Consider the following 11,915-nt stretch of genomic DNA (forward strand, 5'->3'; position numbering starts at 1 on the left):
ATTGTTGACAGAACTGTCAATCCAACTGATGTGAGAACAGAACAGAACAGATAAAACTTATATATAACTAATAAAGTCCATACGATGGCTGGCGCCCTCTGTGATCTCTCGTTAATTTTCCGGATTGTTGCGGTTCTCTTCCCGTGCAACAAAACGATGTTTTAGTAAATATCTTATAAAACCCAGTAAAACTGTTTAGTGACGATACTTAACATTTCGGTTTTGACAGCGTTGGGTACATTCTTGAGAGGCGATTACTGGCATGACAGAAAGCTGATATTAGCTCCTGTTAACCTAAAGGCCAAATACGTTATCACAGGCTGGACTTCCGTTCACAATGCATCGGGTTGTAAAGGATTAATGACGTGTCTGTCTAGGGTAAAGAAATCTCCAAACTTTCCTTTTCAGCACAAGAAATTTTTACAAAGACGCTCGTCAGGAGAGATGCATGTTTTTAACCAATTTCAAAACATGTCATTGAAAACTATTCCAAAAGAAATAGTTGTTGGCGTGTTTTGTATTTATTGCCGTACAGATGATAGACACATATTCCTGTTTTTTAACAATAAACTCGGAGATTTTGGCACGATGTGTAAGAAAAATCAAATCTATATCTGTCAGGGATGAATTTAAGGAAGCGTTATATTCACGCAATGCGTGCATCAATGATATCATGCAAAAATGTAATTTCAGTCATTGAGGAAACAGACTGCATGTTGAAATGAGTTATACCAAGTACATATAAATGTCAATTTAATATATTATCGAAATAAAAAAATTCTTGGCGTTATTCAAGATATGGGTTATGTTTTTACTTCATAAAATTGAACACACGTCACTCGTTTTTGTTCAAATATCGAGAAATGGGACCAATCTTATTACAATCAACGAACAAAACAACTTACCATAAAATCTGAGGCAATACCGTTAGCATCACCAATCAATAACAAAAGCCACCATCAATACTAAATCCAAACGTCAAGCGAAAGGGCTGCACGTACCATCTTAAAACGGATGTAGATAAAGACTTTTGTTTATTTATTTATTTATTGCGTTCTTATCGGCCTATCAACGCAGTAGAGGTAAATAAGGATAAAAAGGATAGAAAAAACATGTTAAAGGAAATGGCATCAACAAAACGAAACTGTAAAGGACAAACAAAACCTTGAACAGTAAAATTGGCTATGGTTAGTTACAATGTATACAATAGTTTGTTGAACAGATAAATAGTTTTCAAGTAATTTAGAACTGTAGCGACACCTACTGTTTCGGAAAAAGATTTAGAATCTGCTATATTGTTCAAAAATTGTCGTGTTGACTGAAGGTCATCGCAATCTAATAACAATTGATTTACTGTAATTTGTTCGTTGCTTGTTATGTATTGAGGGTAGTCTTTGTGCTTCAATAAATATGAATGTGTAATGTATGAACGATAATGAATAATGATACTGGTTAATCCGATGTCAATATAATGTGACCGGATGGAATGTCGTAATACCGTGTCCAGCTTATTACATTTCAGTGAGATTGCACTTTAAAATGGTCCCTTGACCAGTGGACACTGTCGTCATACCAGCGTAACTGTTGAGAGAAAGTAAAACTCTAAAGGGAGACACCGCCGGAAAGGTAGAGTAGGGTAGCTTAAAAAGAAAATATATAAAGATACATGTAACAAGTGTTGCAATGGTGCAGCAGATTGATTTCGATTTTGTTTTTCAGATTGTCCCATAGCAGAAGCACCCGATTTGCAGGGTCCTACATTAGTCGCCTCTTAAAATAACATTGCACGATTGAAATATGCACATTTAATTTATTTTATAAGTTAAAATTGACCACAAAACCGACACTTTTCTAAATTAAGAAATTCATTAAATCAATTAAAGACCCTCCTTCTATGTCAACAATAGTTTAGACCAAATTAGGATTTCCTATTTTACGGTCCCATCCAATAGCTGTTCGATGCAGTGTAATTAAGTGTTTTGCGTAGTGTATAAACTACTAATTTTTAAGGTAGAATCACCTGTGTATGTTACGTTCATCTTGCAATGATAAAATTAAGCCTATTCTTCCCCCGAACCTGCAGGGAAATTAATAATATATGCATCACATACATGTAACATCTATTATCCATGTTTTACAACGACTATCATCAATTTGTCAAAAGCAACTATCATCACCAATAAGAATAACGAATAAAAAAACAACAACATAATATCACAAATACTTGTAACCACATTGTCACCTACAACTAAACAAAATATCACCATTTGTAATAATTACAAATAATAACCTTAGCTGTTAATAGGTTTGGTTTGGTTTGGTTAAGTATTGTTTAACGTCCGATCAACAGCTATGGTCATTTAAGGACGGCCTCCCCTGCTGTTTGCAAGATGCATGCGTGTAGTGTTTTGGGGGGCTGCGATATGTTCGTGTTCGTCTCCTTGTGATAGCGCGGAACTAATGCCGACTTTATAGTGCTACCCCACTAAAACATACTGCCGAAGGCACCCAGAAGGACACCCCCACCCGGTCATATTATACTGAAAACGGGCGAACCAGTCGTCCCACTCCTAAATTGCTGAGAAATAAGCAGAAGTAGAAACTACTACAGATTCATTTAATAGGTCGTTTCTGTTCTGTTTCCTGCTAGCCTTATCAGCGGGAATTCGCTAAGAAACGAGCTTGTTGCCATATTGTTTTGGTTAGAAACGGGGCGTGGCTTAAGTGCGATGGGAGGAGCTTAACACGATTGATCATGATTCTATCGCAGATTAGAAAATGGTCCGTATCCAATCAAAGCACACGTTGCAAACGAATCGTGTTAGAATATACAATAAAACTGAGGTGGTGCCAAGGAGGCGTTATAAAGTACATATACTATGATATAGAATAGAAATACAAGTCAAGATGGGGAAATTAAAGATCACAACTGTCGAAAATCTTTACGCTGTACACAATATTGTTGTCAATGTAAGATGGGTGTATTACTCTTCATCATGTCCCTCCCTCTCGAAGGGTCTAGTGTGGTTGTAACCCTATCCAGAATAGCTCTTTGGTTCATCTAACATGCAAGCTCCTCCTCCCGAAACCAAAGCAAGGTACTACATGTAATCCATCGAGGGGGGGTCTCGGTCCGGGGACAGAACACGTTAAGTTCCTTGCTTGGTCGAACGCTCAACACTAATGCCAAAAGCGAGTTATTACCAGGATATGCACAGAGGATTTAGTTTGATGTAATAAGTGTGGAGTAACCATAGACACTCGTCTTCATATGGGACAGGTTGTTGCGATGACGTTTAACATCGGTTAGTGTGATGATTATGTGATTTTCGGTAGAGTGATTCCCCTTTGAACAAACGTTAAGTAAACGTTCTTGGAATCTAAATTTGTATTGATTTCTCTTTATTAATGATGATTAGCGAAGTTTGATCAAAACCAATATTACCAGAATCTTTTGGAATTACTTGGAATGGATATGACATTATTTCTGTATACATGTATGTTGTAGGATAGTTATTGATAAATGAACAAATGTGATGATTATGCAAATGACCTGGTACCTTGAGTTCCTGAAAATGGTTTCCACATATAAGCAGGCTTATGCCAGTGGTTTAGGGTTGGCTGTGTTAAACCTACAGAAGGTATCGAGTGGCATTCCATACAGCAGAAGAAGGTAAGAACACCTCTGCAGAATACTATACCAGAAACGCCTGCTAAGGTTACTCTGGTGGCTATTTTGTACGTTGTGTTCAGTGACAAGTACGGTACCGGTAAGTGAACGGCTTGGAGACGCCAGAAGCTCCTGCGTAAGGGGTCGCCTGAGAAGGCTACTCTGGTAATCCAAGCCCGCAGCTGATCTGGTACCGGTGTGCTGTGGTGGGGAGTGTGGAAGGTTACCTCGGGAGCTGCCAGGGATCAGCTCGGTGACAAGGTACCTCGGAGCTGCCAGTGATCAGCCCAGGGACAGGTTACCTCCGATCCGCAAGGGATCAGATCAGGGACAGGTTACCTCGGAGCTGTCAGGGATCAGCTCGGTGACAGGGTGCCTCGGAGCTACCCGGGATCGGCTAGGTGGCAGGCGTATATCGGGACTGTTAGCGGGTAGCAAGGCCATACCTGGAGTTAGGAGTGTCAGCATTCCGATTTGCTGGTTGCCGTGTGGTTGGAGAGGTTGTGTACGTCCAGGCGACGTGTGTCGTGGTTCGACAGCACGGGGTGATGGGGACAGAGGCACTATCCTGGCCCACAATTGTCTTCATGTGTAAATATAGTTGATATTTTTAAGTGTTATTGTTCAACTGCTCGGCCAGGTAGCCGAGGATCCCAATCGCTTCTAGAGCAGGTAGATCGGTCATAATTGAGATTCACACGGTGCACACACGCTACCAGGGGTTGCACGTTACAGTTAGAAAGGAAATGAAAGAAAGCCCCCGAATCGGCATGGGCCGACATTGGTCGCCTCTTACGATATATATGCAGTGGGCACACAACAAGTCTATTGGATTAGTTTCTCTATTGTCCTCTCAATTGGGAACCGTCGGCACTTTCCGTGAGCGAGAATATAAGTCGGGAGTAGCAATCGGGAACCGTTCGCACTTTCCGTAAACGAGTATTTTTCTCGTTTTACGGAAAGTGCTGACGGTACCCGATCTTTGTCCCCTAAGCAGCAGACATACAGCTGCAGAGGGCCCCACAATACAATGCACAATGTAGCTGACCAAGAAACGAGACTCATACCGTTATATTAAGTTATGTGGAAAAAAGGACCACAGCCGATATGTGAAACAATATATAACTGTCGGAATGATATAAGGTCTTTATGTGCTAACTGAACAGCCAATGCAACTTTCACGGAGAAATGGACCCGGTGTGAACCGTTACTCATCAACAAGGCATACATCTGAGAGCGAGGTTCTCCGGCTATAAAACCGCTAATTACGCCTTCATATCTGTCAGCTGTTGACTCATGGCATATGATGATCCATGTGCTGTTTAACGTAACATGATGATTAATGTTGTGGATGGAGACATCTTAAAATTTCCAAGGCCGAGCTTCAGAAGGAATAAAAGCTGTAATCAAACCACATTTGCCAAACATTTACGGGAAAATTAACCCGAACTAAATACACCCTCGACGATTGTAAACCGCATGCTCTGTTCAAACTACAGTGTAGCAGCCATTTTTTAATAAACACTGTTGACTGTTGTTTTTTGAGTTTGACCTATTTAAACACAGATTTGCGTTGATATGGAAGTAAGGAATAACCATGATAAGAAAGCCTTCACTTTCACTAAGTGCATCCAGTTCTTTTCGGTAATATACCGTATACACATAACCCTCAAAATCATCCTGGTTATTTCGTATAATTGAATCTAAAAAGACAGACACCACGTTTTCGTTTATAGTTCATGAATATTTATTAAATTTTGTCGAGAATAAAAGAATTTTGCACAAAACACAACGTTGCACTGTACTTTGTTCGTCGACAATTTCAACCTATCGAAAGTTAGAAGTACATGTACAAATACTGCACGAAGCATTACGGTATATCATCACGTTTTGTGTAAGGTCTTAATTTCAACCTATCAAAAGTTAGAACTGCATATACAAATACTGTGTAAGCATAACCTTCGGTCTTTGCTTTAGGTTATGCGATAAAACTCGAAAACGTCTATTGAATTATTTAAACATAATCAGTTTCTCACAAAACGAAGTCTGCACAGAATAAATTTAATCAAAGCAGTTATGTGAGTCAGATAGGATACATTGATATCTTTAGCTCATCGACATCAGATTGTGTGCTGTTCAAATCGCATTTTGCTCATGGTCCGGCGTTCGTCATTCAGTCACTTCGAATGAAAACAAATTTGTTATCGCTATTCCTCAGAAACTACTTAAAGAGTTTACGATGCATACCAGTTATCGCTCAAGTCAATAATTGTGCTTGTTTTCATTAGGAATGGATCGGAAAACCACAATGGCCGCCAGACAGCAATCTTTGATTTGCGCATGTATGCAGTTAGTTTGTACAGCCATTTCTTTTTGAAAAAAACTACATAAGGAACCATGTTGAAACTGATATTCGCGATTCCCTTAATCAATTCTATTGCACGCTCCTGCAGATTACGGGAAAGAATTGTCGAAAGAGGCGACTTACTGTATGTGAACCCCACTCCCGTTAAAGTCTGTTACAACTATACCTCGGAAACTGTTGAACGGAAAATGACAAAACTTAGCTACATGTTACAGTTGCATCAACCTCAAACGTTTGTACATGTATAAATATTCCACGCATTTGTTGTTACTGCTATAAGACGAAACTTGGTAAGTTCAACCCATTTTGTCTCTTAATGTGCATGTTCCAAATTGAAATGGATCCGAAAAACCAACTACATGTAAGAACAACATTTCAATGTTTATTTAGTGTTGTTTCACGGCTCATTGACAATTTAAGTCTTTTTTAGTCATTTAAGGCAAAAGAACACTGTAGAATAAACTTTCACAAAAAGGTATAATAAAAATAAAAATAAATAGGTTAAATGGTGTGAAAAAATGTAAAAAATACATGTTAAATATTGTAAATATATTTATTTATTGATTGTAAGTAATCATATTATAACAGCACCGAAACTGTATCAAACAAATTCTTCAAACTTAGTACATTGTAAAATTTATCACACATTTGTTTGAAGTTAGCGCATTCAAACATAAAATGTTTGACAATGAACGGTTGATCACAAGCATGGCAGTTCGACTGATCTTCCTTTTATAAAATGTAAGCGGTGTGTGATGTATATATGGTCGAGAGGACAACTTCCTCTCTGTGGTTTGCGCTGCCTGTTACACATGATAAATCCACATTAGGATGAATTGATAATAAATTAACTTTGTATTAGTTTATTTATTTCCTCGATGCAATTTTTCTTGCTAATTCGTCGTAATAAGATTTGGCATGGAAGGTTTAACGTTAGAGTAAGGCAATTTCAATGAAATTATCCAGTTGTCAGTAAAAGTGTCATGTGTACACGTGTCACTGTTGGAGTGTCATGTTACCCTGTCCTGGGTATGACATTTCAGTGAGATACAGTTACTCATTGAGTGGCTTCACTTTCGCCATATGACCTTAGCTGTTGCAAGAACTTCAAAACCTACCAATCTTGTTCTTATTTTTGTATGCCTTAAGCTTGATCGGAAAAATAAGATGGCTACCAGGCAGACATTGAGTATGACCATTGGAGTTTGTTTACCGCTATTTCTCAGATTGTTGAGTAGATTTCAGTTCAATGATAAGGTTCTTCCTGTCCCCTTGTCTTGCATATTTCCTTTTGACCTTGATCAAAAGAAAATAAAACTTTAAAAGAAACAGTTTACAGCTACCATGAAGCAGACAATTATGTTTTTACACATTACCATTCTGGATTATACGCCAACAATGTTTTTCAGGAGGTGAAGGAAATTTCAATTTAATGATAAGGTCCTTCCTGTTGAGCTTCAAAAGAAAAAGATGGCTTCCATCAGAGGAACTCTTTTTTTTTAATAAGTTACTCGTCCGGTTTTTAGGCCAACATTCAACATCACTTGAAAGGGAAACGTCAAACACATTAGTATGAACATGAGATGATCAACAGTTACGGCATTATGAATTTATTGTTGACAGAACTGTCAATCCAACTGATGTGAGAACAGAACAGAACAGATAAAACTTATATATAAATAATAAAGTCCATACGATGGCTGGCGCCCTCTGTGATCTCTCGTTAATTTTCCGGATTGTTGCGGTTCTCTTCCCGTGCAACAAAACGATGTTTTAGTAAATATCTTATAAAACCCAGTAAAACTGTTTAGTGACGATACTTAACATTTCGGTTTTGACAGCGTTGGGTACATTCTTGAGAGGCGATTACTGGCATGACAGAAAGCTGATATTAGCTCCTGTTAACCTAAAGGCCAAATACGTTATCACAGGCTGGACTTCCGTTCACAATGCATCGGGTTGTAAAGGATTAATGACGTGTCTGTCTAGGGTAAAGAAATCTCCAAACTTTCCTTTTCAGCACAAGAAATTTTTACAAAGACGCTCGTCAGGAGAGATGCATGTTTTTAACCAATTTCAAAACATGTCATTGAAAACTATTCCAAAAGAAATAGTTGTTGGCGTGTTTTGTATTTATTGCCGTACAGATGATAGACACATATTCCTGTTTTTTAACAATAAACTCGGAGATTTTGGCACGATGTGTAAGAAAAATCAAATCTATATCTGTCAGGGATGAATTTAAGGAAGCGTTATATTCACGCAATGCGTGCATCAATGATATCATGCAAAAATGTAATTTCAGTCATTGAGGAAACAGACTGCATGTTGAAATGAGTTATACCAAGTACATATAAATGTCAATTTAATATATTATCGAAATAAAAAAATTCTTGGCGTTATTCAAGATATGGGTTATGTTTTTACTTCATAAAATTGAACACACGTCACTCGTTTTTGTTCAAATATCGAGAAATGGGACCAATCTTATTACAATCAACGAACAAAACAACTTACCATAAAATCTGAGGCAATACCGTTAGCATCACCAATCAATAACAAAAGCCACCATCAATACTAAATCCAAACGTCAAGCGAAAGGGCTGCACGTACCATCTTAAAACGGATGTAGATAAAGACTTTTGTTTATTTATTTATTTATTGCGTTCTTATCGGCCTATCAACGCAGTAGAGGTAAATAAGGATAAAAAGGATAGAAAAAACATGTTAAAGGAAATGGCATCAACAAAACGAAACTGTAAAGGACAAACAAAACCTTGAACAGTAAAATTGGCTATGGTTAGTTACAATGTATACAATAGTTTGTTGAACAGATAAATAGTTTTCAAGTAATTTAGAACTGTAGCGACACCTACTGTTTCGGAAAAAGATTTAGAATCTGCTATATTGTTCAAAAATTGTCGTGTTGACTGAAGGTCATCGCAATCTAATAACAATTGATTTACTGTAATTTGTTCGTTGCTTGTTATGTATTGAGGGTAGTCTTTGTGCTTCAATAAATATGAATGTGTAATGTATGAACGATAATGAATAATGATACTGGTTAATCCGATGTCAATATAATGTGACCGGATGGAATGTCGTAATACCGTGTCCAGCTTATTACATTTCAGTGAGATTGCACTTTAAAATGGTCCCTTGACCAGTGGACACTGTCGTCATACCAGCGTAACTGTTGAGAGAAAGTAAAACTCTAAAGGGAGACACCGCCGGAAAGGTAGAGTAGGGTAGCTTAAAAAGAAAATATATAAAGATACATGTAACAAGTGTTGCAATGGTGCAGCAGATTGATTTCGATTTTGTTTTTCAGATTGTCCCATAGCAGAAGCACCCGATTTGCAGGGTCCTACATTAGTCGCCTCTTAAAATAACATTGCACGATTGAAATATGCACATTTAATTTATTTTATAAGTTAAAATTGACCACAAAACCGACACTTTTCTAAATTAAGAAATTCATTAAATCAATTAAAGACCCTCCTTCTATGTCAACAATAGTTTAGACCAAATTAGGATTTCCTATTTTACGGTCCCATCCAATAGCTGTTCGATGCAGTGTAATTAAGTGTTTTGCGTAGTGTATAAACTACTAATTTTTAAGGTAGAATCACCTGTGTATGTTACGTTCATCTTGCAATGATAAAATTAAGCCTATTCTTCCCCCGAACCTGCAGGGAAATTAATAATATATGCATCACATACATGTAACATCTATTATCCATGTTTTACAACGACTATCATCAATTTGTCAAAAGCAACTATCATCACCAATAAGAATAACGAATAAAAAAAACCCAACATAATATCACAAATACTTGTAACCACCTTGTCACCTACAACTAAACAAAATATCACCATTTGTAATAATTACGCATAATAATCTTAGCTGTTAATAGGTTTGGTTTGGTTTGGTTAAGTATTGTTTAACGTCCGATCAACAGCTATGGTCATTTAAGGACGGCCCCCCCTGCTGTTTGCAAGATGCATGCGTGTAGTGTTTTGGGTGGCTGCGATATGTTCGTGTTCGTCTCCTTGTGATAGCGCGGAACTAATGCCGACTTTATAGTGCTACCCCACTAAAACATACTGCCGAAGGCACCCAGAAGGACACCCCCACCCGGTCATATTATACTGAAAACGGGCGAACCAGTCGTCCCACTCCTAAATTGCTGAGAAATAAGCAGGAGTAGAAACTACTACAGATTCTGGTATGTCTCGGCCAGGGGACATAACCCAAAGCCTTCTCACAGGGGTGAACGCTCACCTAAAGGCCAAAAGTGAGGCATTGTCAAGGGAGACATTAGGAAGAAGAAAGTTGTTTAGAAAGAAGAGAAAAGATAAGATCCCAAATTTAGCCGCCTCTTACGATCATGCAATGGTACAATTCTTACGCCCTTCCTGCGGGGACTTTTTTGTTTTTGTCAAATTTGAGAGAAAATAATTTTATCATAGAAAACGTTTTAACCGATTCTTACGCCCTACCTGCGGGGACAGCTGTTAATAGGAAGTTAAACATAATAAAATGTAACAGTTACTTTATTTTCGTTTCTAATTTCCGATTATTTATAACAAAAATACCAACTGACAGTAAAGGTTGAAGATGTTTATTTCTACTATTAGATCAACGCAAATCAATCAAAATTATATTCATGCAATATGTGAAGTTGAAACTCTTAGTTGCGAATCCTGTCATTTTAATACAGAAAGACACATTCCACTTTCACGCATGATTTGCTTACATCAACGAAAACATACACTCTTGAAAATCGATGTCGTAGCATTTGAGTAAAAAGAATATTTTTTTTTGTTAAATTCTTTAAACCCAAGCCAATGCATAATGTGTATATGTCTAATAATGATTGTGCTATGATAAATGAAAGATGACTGTTGAATGAAAGCCATCCTAGGTGATCGCAATACATTGTTATGGAGTTTGAACCCATAACTCCCCAACTCTGGCAGCCCCTATTGGTGCTTAGGGGATAAAAAAGGAACGTCTGAGCGAAGTTGTTTTTCTGAAACGTAAGAACGGAGATCGTTATAAGATTATTTTATATTTCGCGTGAAAATGTCGGCGACTCTGCGAAATAATCAACACATTTGCTGATTTCCTTCGGAGAAACTCCTCGTCTTTCTATACATTTCATTTGTACAGCCCTCATTAGGTTTTGTAACTCACTTACACCTTTGCACTTACATCTATGGAAAAGCCCAGTCGGCTTTTGCCGAATAATAGAATATATGTCATACTAAATAACAACATTGTTCCTTACATGACGTATTATGCCGAGTTGTAACAGAACATTGATTACATTCATTATTCCTTAATCTTGTCACAAAAAGTGTTTGAATAGCGTAGAAGTGTTCTTTAATTCTTTCGGTAGGACCACGAAGCGTTTAGACGTCCCAGACGCCTGTAATTTGGTCATTGGTCTGCTGATGGTTGACGTCTAGCCAAGTGATCTTTTCAGACGATCTGCCGACTGATGCCAGAAAGACGAACGTTTGAAACATGACAAATATCGTTTACTCAATACTGGCGCTAAGTAAATGGCTGACCATACAGACTGGTCAACAAAACATCACTTTCCACTCATGTGTCGCACTTAAATACCCCTGTTTCAGCGACTAGTCATCTCGGGATCTTCCTGAAGTGAGTTTTATCGGTGATAGAGAGACAATGTTCCCGTCTCCAGCCAGATATGTAGACTGTGATAACGTATTTGATGATTCTTACCATTGTACTCTTAAATGGCCATGGCTCCTGAAGGCACAATTCATAAAAAGTTATTTCAAAGGTATAAAACCTCAAATATAAAACCCTAGAATATTTGTCTGTTTTTCGAAATCAAAATTCTT

This window comes from Mizuhopecten yessoensis, unplaced genomic scaffold, assembly GCF_002113885.1.
Source record: "Mizuhopecten yessoensis strain PY_sf001 unplaced genomic scaffold, ASM211388v2 scaffold2597, whole genome shotgun sequence".
Lineage (NCBI taxonomy): Eukaryota > Metazoa > Mollusca > Bivalvia > Pectinida > Pectinidae > Mizuhopecten > Mizuhopecten yessoensis.